An 11,620-nucleotide genomic window follows, 5' to 3' on the forward strand; every position below is an offset into this window, starting at 1 on the left:
CCTCCCTTCCCCCAGTGACTGCCTATCAACCGAAGTCCCAGCGCTGACCCAGCGGTGGATAGAGATTCAGAAAAAGGTTTGCCTGCTGTCGGCTGGGGTGGGTCACAGAGTTTGTCACAATTTCGCCCGTGCGCAGAGGCCGCATCACCTCTCCAGCTTTGTTCCCGCTCCCGCAGCCTTTTGTTCTTGGGACCACAGCAGTCCAGGGCAGCTATGTCGGGGGAAGAGGCTGGGCGCCCCGGAGGCTCTCCATGCCTGGACAGCGCACCAGGCTTCGGTACTGAAGAGGAGGAGCGCCCGCCGCCGAGGTCGCTGAGGTCGCTGACCTGTAAGAGGAGGCTCAGGACAAGTTGACTAGCTCAGTAAAATCTCGGAAATACTGCATTGCAGGTCCAGAACTTTGGAACTTGCATTGGAGATGGATGCTTAACCATTCCAAATCTGTGGCTACCCAGCGCTCGAAACTCGTCCCCAAAGGGGCCTTGGTGTCCCATTCCCCATAGCCCTGTACTTTGCTTAACATTGTAGGTCACTCTCGGATTTTCACAGGGCAAGGTGCATAAGCAAGCAGCTCACAAACTCTTCCTGAGAAGTTCAAACCTGCAGCACGGAGTTAAGTTTAAACATAAGCTAGCTCCAAATGCCCATTCATGTTTGTTCTCCACTTAACTTTCTGTTCTGGGTGCTCTGTGCATGGGGTGGGGGTGGGGGTGTTCCAAGCAGTTGGGATTTCCTTTGAGATGTAGCCCGGTGCACAATGGAGCCCATCCCTACCCTCTGGACAGAGCCGAGCTAAGAGTCATGGTCTGGACTGGATCAAGGAGCTTGTGAAAAATGGGTTTCCACTCTGCCATGGGATCTTTATCTTAAATCTTGCTGACCTCAGAGGCAAGCGGTTGGAACCAGAAGCAGGACTATGGAGTGGACGCCTGTTCATGCTATGAACAACATGCCAGTTCGAGCCTCCCTCTGAGAATATGATTAATTTAAGCCCACAAGTAATTTCCAATGTGTGTTCCTCAACCGCTGGGCTCACAGTGCTCAGGCTGCAGCTCCAGTACTGTGTTTTTTTCTCCCCATGTAGAATGCAGGGCACATGGCTCCCAGCAACCTGGGGAGAGATATGAGGTTTCAGATGATTTCCTGGGGACAATGGGTGGATCTGTCTTTGCTGCACAGTTTGGCTTTAGGGAGGCAGATGGGAACCCATTTTTTTTTTTTTAACCTGGAGAGGTAAAGGTCTTAGAAAAGAGGGAGAAGGTTGTTCATGGCTAGAGAGGCCAGAGAGTCCTGCATCTTTATGAGTTCCTGTCTCAGAGCTCACTGGGGTTTCCAAGAAATTCTTTGCCTCCTGAAGGTCGAGGTTCCCAGTCAGGGCAAAGCTGGCCCCTTGGACCAAGCAGAGCTCTTTCTAAACTCTGAAGTCTTCCTCTGTTTCCTTAGAGAGAACTTCACACTTTCCTCTTCACTCCACCTAGGAGGGGCATTCTCTTCTAAGGTCAAGGGCACTTCATTCTGGATAGGAGTAAGTTTTAGCAGCTCCCCCATCGGAAAGCAAAGCTGCATCCAAGAGAAGCAATGGGGGCAGGTTTTCATGGAAACAGTGATGGCAGCCCTGTCTATTTCCCTCCCTTTCTCTAGCTCTTCTCTCAGCCAACCACCACAGAGGAGTTTTGGGAAGCTTCCTGGGCTCTCCTCCAGGGATGGAGCCTGACCTGTAGTTCCCCTTTGGACCGCTTCTCCGTCACCCTAGCCTCCCAGAGTTTCTCTTCTAAGGTCTCATTTGTATGTCCACCTGCTCCCTCCCCCCTGAGCTGAGAGTTGGTGAGCAGCCAGGGGCAGCTGTGCTGACTCCAGTCCTAAGCCTCTCTGGGCCCCAGTGTTGTCTTCGTGGGTGTGGGGAGGGGGCTTCTAGGCAGAGCTGGACTGAAGGTTATATTTGTGACAGTGTGGAGGCCCATGGGAAAGGCAGAATACAACCTTTCCATTCATGCCAAGGTCACCAGCTTTCCATCAGGGTTAGTTACATCCCAGGCCTATTGCCATTTGGCTATACAGAAGGTCAGCTAAGTGACCACCTCTGCAGGCCTCAGTTTCCCCCCTTGTGCAGCGCAGATGAAACTAGTAGCCATCTCAGAACAGTTGAAGGGTTAAGTGGAGCCAAACCCGTCTCACTTGATAACTCCACCAACAGCATTAACTACTTTCCACACCGGGGCCTTTGCTATTAGAGATGTCAGAACATTTACGTGATCTGCTAAGGTTCCTTTCCCCTAAGTACTTGGAAACAATGGGCCCTGCTCTTCCTCCTCTTCTACTCACAGCTCCATTCTGGGTAAGAATTTCAAAGCAAAGAGGAGGTAAGGGCCTGAGGAATTCAAGCTCTCAGGATCTGGCCCTTTCTGCCATTTGGTGCAGGGTGGGGGTAAGGTATGTGTCTTGGTGTTTGTCCTGGGGGGAAGAGGATCTCTAAGGTCCACCAGCTTCTCATGCCATTCCAGCTTGTAATTGTGGTGGTCCCTTGATTCTCCCCAAGTACTATTGAGTCAAAGAGTCCAGAGACACTGTCCCCATTCCCCTTGTCCAAAGTCACCCTGCAAGCCAGATACCAGGCTGGTCCTCAGCTCAGAGCTCCTGACTGTCAGGGTTGGTACCTTTGTCTTAAAAGGGGCCCCTACATAGACTTGGGAAGGTGGCAAGAAAAGGGGATGTGTGCCCCCAGCACTCCCTGCTCCAATCCTTCTTCCTAGCTCTCTTCCAGTTGCCTGTCCTGGAAGACAAGAGGTCTCCACCCCAGCACCTGTCCTAGGAGGCAGCCGGGTGCACATTCTGATCTAAATAGCCCCCAGACATGTTATAGGACTGGGATTGGGGTGGGGAAGGTGGGGCCATGGAGAATGCTGGAAGAAATTCTTGGGTATCCTTAGGCACCGGAAGACAGGATACTAGCAACCGTAAATAGCCTTTAGCCCAGCGCTTAGCTCAAGGTAGATGCTTAGTAGTTGGCAGGGGAATAACATCTTCATTGCCTTCTCTCAATGGCTGCCCACAGCATCTCCTATCTCTTCCCAATTGGTATGGTATCTGAGGACTCCAGTGTCCCGATTACCCCATTCTCTCACCCAATATGAGGTATCTCCTTCCACAGGAGCTGTTGACACAGTTGACTACTCCAAACCATCCTGGTAGCCAGAGTTGAGATGAAGCTGGCTTGTAGGTACTGAGGTCACTTTTCCAACCCTTTGTCCAGAACAGGATCAAAAAGCCCTGACAATGTAGCTAAGGGGAAACCATCAGAGGTTTCACAAGTCTATTCAGCCCTGGGGAGAACCACTGATAGAAATCCTAGGTGCCTGGAACCACAGAGAACATATTTGCAGAACGGAACAGGCAGCCGATGAAAAATGAAAAGAAACAGTCAAAGCTACAGCCTTAGGTCCCCGCTCAGGGCTGAGGACAGAGGTGGAGGAGCTGAGCTGCAGGCTCCCCAGGAGGTGGCGCTTTCTCTGACCCAGGTGCCTCACAGAGGTCTAGGAGCAGGGCTTCTGTGTGCTTGGAAACACCTGGAAAGACACAGGTTGCAGCCCTTCAGAAGAACCCAATCTTATCTGGGGCTGCTGGGGTTCCTTGGGTCCCCAATTCCCCTCGGCCTGAAGATCCCTAATCCTAAAAGTGTTCCTAGGAGACAGAGACAATGCCTCCATCTCCCAGAAGACGAAGTTGAAGCAAAGAGAAGCTCCTTGCCCAGGCTATACACATCCTCTTCAGTGGCAGGCCACCCACCAGTGCTCCCAGTTTCATGGAAGGGCAGGGTTACCCCCCCCCAAGTTCTAGGGTAGGACACTTTTTCAACTATTGCTTTAGTAACACCACCAAAATGAATTCAGTTTAGACAAAGCAGAGAGGGATTTCCCTTCTCCTGTGGATAGCTCTGTAACCCAGGACCTCCTCTCCTTCTAAAGGGCTGCTCGTCCTCAGAGCTAGGTGGATGTGCAGGTGGACCAGGCTTCCCGTACTTCCAAGTGGCTTTTTAATGTCTGTGAGCACAGCTGCCCATATGATCCACAAAACTGATCCCAGAGGTCGAGTGAGCCCCAGCCCCAGCTTATGAGGAAAAGGAAAGCCTACACAGAATGCACAAAGTGTGAGGGGGCAGGATAATGTGGCAAGGCAGAGATATAAGGCAGAGACCTTGGGACTTTGGTGACCTTTGGCTGATGCTATAGGGCAGTTGCCCTTCTGCAGGAGGGTTGAGTTTACAAATTCATCTCCATTTTTTTTTTTTCACACAGATAGTTTCCTCAGACTTGCCAGAGACCTTGTGAAACCAAGGCTCTTCCTTGGAGGCATGGTTGTGCTCTGTTGAGTTCTAGAGTTTTCTTAGCAAATACCCACACCCAGGGGACTTGCAAGGACCAAAATTTATCTCCAAGAGCTCTGGACACCAGAAATCCAGATGGGGAACCCCTCCAGAGACCCTAGAAGAAAATCTTGCTTTTTCCAGGCTTCCCTTGTGTCTTTCTTACTCTAGTCTCAGCCTTTGGCTCCCAGAAGTAGCTCACTTCATCTTGAGACTCTTCATTTAATTCAGCTGCCAACACTCTTTTCAAGTAAGATTATATCCACTAGGTACTGGGGGTTAGGGTTGGACATAACTTTTGTGGGGAGGTCTTCCTTCCATCCATTCAACCCCTAACAGGTACATAACATACCACTGTGCCCAGTCTGACAACCTCTAGCCAGCCCTTCCCTCCCTCCTTCCCTCTCTACCTTTCCTGCCTCCCTCCGTCCTTCCCTTTCTCCCTCTTTCTAGCCCTCCCTCCCTCTTTCCTTCCCTCCATTTTTTCCCCCTTTTCTTCCTGGGGATTAAACCCAGGACCTTGAGCATTCAAAGCAAATGCTCAAGCACTGAGCTATGCCCTTAGCCCTTAAACATCAAAGTTTTAATGCCACTAAAGAATCTTTCAGATTACCCTATGAAATGTGGAGAGAAAAAGCAAATACCCGTGTAGGTCAATCTGATCCTTTACAGTTCTCTTCTTTTAAGAAAGGCCACAGGCTTTGTGAGGTAGCTCAGAGGCAGAGTACTTGCCTGGCATGCAGAAAGTCTTAGGTTCCATGCTTAGTAGTGGAAGGACAACATGGGCTGGGAAGGAACGCAGATAGCCATGGTCAAAGGGGGAAAAGGAATGAAGCCAGTAGTCTGCCCCCGTGATATCATACACTATTTTGAGGAACGGCATTCCAGAACAGAAGGCTAGAGACAAACCGGTTGCCTTTTTTCACAAAGAAGCCCTTGAAAAACGCAGCATCAGCCAGAATCTAAAATTGTGAGAACAGACCCACAGGAAATTTCACCCCACGGCAGACAAACTTCATAAGGGCACCATGGGGGCTCCATCACTCAGAGAGACCTTTTAAGAAAATTGCAACTTTTCCACAGACCCTGAGGGTATGGGGAAGTGACACAAAGATTGTCACGCCCTCTGTGGCTTTTCTTCTGAGATGGTGAAGAAAAAGAAAAAAGAAAAAAAAATTTTTTTCTCCTTCAGGGAAGGAGAGCCAATGCAAGAGGAGCTGGCTGTGGAGAGGAGACTTCCAGAGCCAAGGGACAGGATGGCTCCAGTGACAGAACTGAGAGCTTCCTCAGCTGAGTCCCTGGGCCTCCACCTGTGTCCTTCCTGCATGTCGGATTTATAGAGTGTAACATTTTAATAAAAAACACACACACCTTCCCATTTCAGTGCATTAAGAGATTTTTAACAAAACACTGTAATGTTGCTATAAATTTCACCCCCCCCACCAGAACCCTCACAAGTAATAACTCAGCTTTGGCATTTTGCATTTAATGTTTATTTTGATGGTTATGTTCCAGCCAGAGTAGGGGCTCGGGGCAGGGAGGAGTGGGGAGAGGGGGGGCCGAAGTGCCCCGCCTCCTCTGCTAGCCATTTCCCTGTGTGTTTTTAATAAAGTCCCCACAAACTGGGGAGCCAACGCTCGGAAAGGGAGGAGGGAAATCGTGACACGTTATCAGGATGCTGCTGTGGGCTTAGCTCTAGGAAGTGGCTGTTGTGAGGTGCTGGCTGGGCCCTGCCAATATGGATTCCTTGAGGGTTTCTGGAATGTCCCTTTTGCCCATGTTATGTGTTCTGTTTAAAATACCCTTCTCCATTCTTCCCACCAGCTTCTGATGAGATCTTGCCTCGTCTTTTGGAATTTCCCAAAGGCCTTCTCTACTAGAATTACCAGGACCTACTCTACGTGGGATTCCTCCCCTAATCTACATTGCACTTCAGCGAGCACAGCTGAATGAATGAGTGAACAAAGGGAAAGATGAAAGAATGAAACAGAGCAACTAGAAAGCCCTGTTCCACCATCTCTGGGTTATGGTCCTGATGGTAACTATTTTGGAATGGTTAATTATTTTAATTATTTTCTTCTAAGGGGCTCCAGGACTGGGAGATGGCTCAGTGGCTAAAGTGTTTTCCAAGAAAGCAAGAGGACTGGAGGACTAAAGTTTGGGTCCCCAGAATCCAAGAATCCATGTAAATGCTGTGTGAGCATGCCAGCGTGCCTGTGATTCTAGCCTTGGAAGGTGGACACAGGCTTTCCTTTGAGCAAGGTGGCCCTCAAGACTAACCATATCTGCAGACTCTGGGTTTAATTGACAGACCCTGCTTCAATGGATAATGTGGATGAGTGATTAAGGAGGATTTTCAGACATCAACTTCAGGCCTCCTCACATACAGAGTTGCATACCGCACACACATACTCATGAAAAACAAAGGAGCTGGGCTTCAAATAGTCCAACATCAGAGGGAGGGCAGTTCACAGGTCCCCCCTCATACAGGGGCCATTATCTCACCTTGCATGGGGGACACTGGCAAGAAGAGGGCCATTTGGATACTCTGGTCCATTTCTTTGCTTCTGGGTAGAAAGAGAACAAGGGCTGCTACTCCTGGATGTAAAGACAGTGAGAGATGGTGGGTTTAAGGGTCCTCATGCATGACGATGGGGGAAGCTTGGCTTTCCCATCCTGCAGTAGGGACCTCTCCAGAACCCACCTGCCTTCCATCTCACAGTTCCTCCAGAGAGGCTCACCATGTGGCCTCGAATCAAAGCCCAGGCCTGGAAAATGCTCCTGAAAATTGCAGAGGGCCTCTGACAGTGAGGGTGGGCTTTGAAAGTGGGCAGGGTTCTGGAAGAGATAGGGCTGTGCCATGCCACTCTGTGTGTGTGCAGAGTGCAGCATCACTTTCCTGTGATGATGGCTCAGGAAGTTCACAGACATGCTTGGTGTGTGGGGGAACCCTGACTATGCTTTCTGTCTAATCCTTGGGCATGGTTAGCAGGCCTGGTTCATGGTGGGGAGGATTTCTTTTAAAATCTCCACTGTATGGCTTTCCCTAGAAGGGAGAACTGGCCTCCTTCAAGCTGGTCTACTCTGCCTTCTCCAGGAATGAAAACCATTCTTTTAAGTGTTCTGATCTTTTCTTTTCACATCTGACAACAAAGGAGGAGAAGTGTGCTGGCCTTGGTGTGTTATCGTGAGATTGAAGGAGGTGATGAGAAGTTCTGATTCATGGAAGAACATTCATGTGAATGTTTCTTCCATACTCCTCTCTCAGCTTCTGTATATTGTGCTCAGCTGCCTCTCATAGGATCTGCATACAAACAGTGCCTAATAGTGGCTCTAGATAGATGGGCTTGTGGGAAGCTGCATTGCCCTTCCCAGAGCTCCCAGGGAAATCCTTCACTCTTCCTCGTTGGGGAGATGCTCTGCATTTCCCCTTTTACAAGCTTTCAGCCCAGCCTATGACATTTTAAAGCTGAGATAAATAGTTCCAGGGCAAAGCCAGGATCAGGGCTGGTCTTGGCTCTTTCTGAAGTGTTTCTGAGCCTTTTAGGCAGGATCTTAGCCTCCACCCCAGAGCCCTTCTTTCTTTAATGGGTGCCGAGCACTTTACACCCCGTGAAACCCTCAGCAAATGGTCCTGATCTCTGATGTGCGGTCCAGGCTGGCAGCAGGGCGCTGGCGCTCAGCCTCCACACGAAGGAAATGAAAGCCTGATGGGGTTGGGGGAGGAGAGAGCCCAGAAGCTTCCAGAAACAGCATGGCTGCCCAGCAAGCCAGGCCTTTGCCCCAGTTGTGCCACCTCTCAGGCATCTAGCTCTCCCTTCTGAGGGCTTCAAGGTCTACTGGGTCAAAACAAACAAACAAACAAACAAACAAAACAACAACAACAAAAAACAAAACTCCTAAGCTTTTTCCCAAATCACTTTCTGATTCAGCTTTATGTCCTCACAGTTGCTACAATCGATAGTCAGTACCATTTAATGAATATCTGCCACCAGCTCTGAGACTGCTCCAGGAAGCCTCTCTTCTGGGTTACTCAGTCCAGGGACTTACTGAACCACCTCACTTCTGGACTGTTATCAGCTGCCAGCCTTCAGAATCTGGCTCATCTGCATGTGGCCTGTCACCCAGCCCAGCCCCTATAATGATGATGATGATGATGTGGGGAGCTCTGCATGTTGGGGATCCATCTCCAGGGTCTATGAAGGGACTGGCACAGGGCGGGTGTTCAGCAGCTAGTGCAGGGATTTGGCAGAATTGTGGATAATATTCATAGATGAGGCCACTGAGGCAGGGTAGAGGCCAGGCAACTGGACAAAGGATCACAGAATGGGCAGAGATGGGGTTCCAATGTCATGTGCTGCCATCCCCTACCTGCCCCACATATGGGCACTTACCTTTCTTAAGGTGCATGCCCTGTTGGAAACTGGCAGCCATTTTGGGGTTTGAAGAAACATTTCCCAGATATCTATATTCATGACTTTACTGTGTGTGTGTGTGTGTGTGTGTGTGTGTGTGTATTAAAGCAAGTAGGGCTTTGCCATTGTGTGCCATTTTAAACTGAAGAGATCCAGGCTGAGAAACACTGAACACTTGCCTATAGACACACAGTGATGAGATTCAAGGGCAGGAATTCAAGTCTGGATCTGGCTGGATGGGCTGTGCCCATCTGGCCTCACAGGCCCATGGCATTCCAGGGAATCTGAGTGAATGCCTGGGCTCCCATAGCCAAGGACATGATGCCCTTACTGGGACTCTGTCCTCACCAGAGCTTGAAGTCTAGAGGGCAGAAGGAAGGTAGAGGATGTGGTTGCCTTGAAGGACAGGAGTTGACAAGATTGGCTTCAGTGGAACTATCGGGAAAATACAAGATTTTTTTTTTGGGGGGGCATTGGTGGTGGTGGTGGTGGTGGTGGTTGTTGGTGGTGTGTGTGAAACATACCAAGGCCCAATATCACATCTTCTGTCATGGGTCAGTGTCATCGTGGAAGGAGGGCAAAGGCAGAGAAGCTCCTTAAGAGGGATGCGTCTCTGTAGGAACCTCTACAAAGCCTGAGGGAAGGAGGTGGCAGTGTAGGAAAGGAGGTCAGGCCCCGGGCACAGGAGGCGTTAGCTATTTCTCATGGCTGTGACAAAATCATCTTACGGAAGGGTTTTGGTTGCTCACAGGTTAAGGATACAGTCCCTCATGCGGGGAAGGCAGCAGGACCCCGAGGCAGATGGTCCCATCGTTCCCACAATCAGGAAGCAGAGAGGACAAATGCTGGCGCTCGGCTCACTTTCTCCTGTTCATGCCATCTGGGGCCACAGCCCGTGAGATGCTGTTGCCCATGTCTTGTATAGACCTCTGCTCCTCAATGAACCTAGTTTTGAAACTTCTTCACAGACACACCCAGATGTTTGCTTCCACGGTGATTCTAATCCTGTCATTTGGCAATCATGATTAACTCTCACACGGGTTGGAAGTATGGATGTTTTGGAGTCTAAGATGATGAGGGATGGGAGAGAAGCTGCCATCATGGGGAGCAGAGAACAGGGCCTCAGAGGCATTCCCAGTGTTCTAGAAGATGTTCCTAACCTCAGGCCACTGTGGACGCTGGGCTGATGCGCCCTGAGTTGTAGTTGTCTGCAGGGCCTTGAGGTGGCTTGGCTTTCAGGGATTAGCTTACACACATGCGGGTCTCTGGACATCTGCCAAGGAGTGCGCAGGTGTTCGTTTGGGAGGTCATTTTGAAGGGAGGGTGTGGGGGTGAGGCGGACAAGAGCCCATGATGCCCCATTGCCCAGCCCACAATTTAGACCGTGGCTTTTCTCTCGGGAGCTGGGTTGCGGTAGCACTGAGGGACCTCAAAAGGTTGAATTGGGAAATACTCCCCTAACCCTACTTTGGGTAAAGCAGGATGTGGGTGGGTCCCATGGGGAAAGTACACAAAATGGCATCAGGGGACATTTGGCTTGGAAGACCCCGCTTGAAAGTGGGCGGTGCTGTTGCCTGGTCACGAGTCCTGCACCAGGTAAAGTTATGGTGTGCTCACTCACTCTCTCATAAAAGTACCGTGTGCGCATTCACTCTCTCCATTCTTGACTACAGGTGTGATATGACCGGCTGTCTCGAGCTCCTGCCGCTGTCACTTCCCCACAAAGACTATCATCACCTGGAACTGTGAGCTAAGACAAACCCTTAGTCAGCCAAGTTGTCTTTTGTCAGAGTGTTTGAGCACAGCAACAGAGTGAAACTAGAATGCCACGATTCACCGAGCAGGAAGCCTTGAGACCCCTCGGAGAAAAACAGCCATGCACATGGGAGCCTTGGTTGAGGCAGTGGATGCAAAGGGAAAGGCCAGCAAGCCTGACATGAGAACGGCTTGCCACATTGCTCTGCTCATACTGGCTAGGTGTGCTTCCCAGGGCCCCTAGTTCCAAGACTAGGCTATTGAATGGGAAGTACTTTGTGGGTGCCACCATGCTGGCTGCATGGAGTCTTCCTGTTTCATTGTAACCTGTGATCCATCTGGAGTCTCCAGGTCTAGAGTGTGGAACTGTAGGACCACCGGTTACCAGGAGGGTTGTCATCTCCAGCTCGGTCTTCCTTGAGCTTCCTCTTCCTGAATTTGACAAGCTTCTTTTAGGAAGCCATTCATGGTCACTCTATGACGTTTTTCCCAGGGTCATGAGGTGATTGGTAGCCATTCGCTCTCTTGCCATCAATTTCAGTGGCTACCCTTGGGATCCTCTCAGGTCTTGGGCTCTTCTGTGTCTCAGGGAACAGCTGGGAGATGTCTCCAGACAGGAAGCGACCCTTGATGTGGGCATTACAGGAAAGGAATAAGACGCTCAGAAGGAATAGCTGGGAAGCTGTCCAGCTAGGAGGCTGACTCCATTGCTCTCCTCCCATGCCTAGCTGCAGATCATCACACCACACAGTTGCTGCTGGTCCTCAATCACCTTAATCTCAGCAAGCAGGAACCATAACCAGCTTCTACCTCAGAATTCACTCACACACCTTTGCTTTCTGGTTTTGCCAGTGGACACCGCCCCACCCCCAAAACCCACTGAAGATGGTGATGTGTAGGACAAGCCTCCGGGGCTTCCACATGGGCGAATCCCACTGCCACTGAACAATAGTAAAGAGATACCATCCAAGCACCTTCCCGTCTTTCCGTCTTTCCGTAGGTTTCTGGTTTCTTATGGCCTTCTCCTCTGACCCTCCTTCTCCCACGTTCCCTCCCCTGCCTCCTCCACCTGGCCAGCTCTTCTCCTCCC

This window comes from Meriones unguiculatus, chromosome 18 (genome assembly GCF_030254825.1).
Source record: "Meriones unguiculatus strain TT.TT164.6M chromosome 18, Bangor_MerUng_6.1, whole genome shotgun sequence".
Taxonomy (NCBI): Eukaryota; Metazoa; Chordata; class Mammalia; order Rodentia; family Muridae; genus Meriones; species Meriones unguiculatus.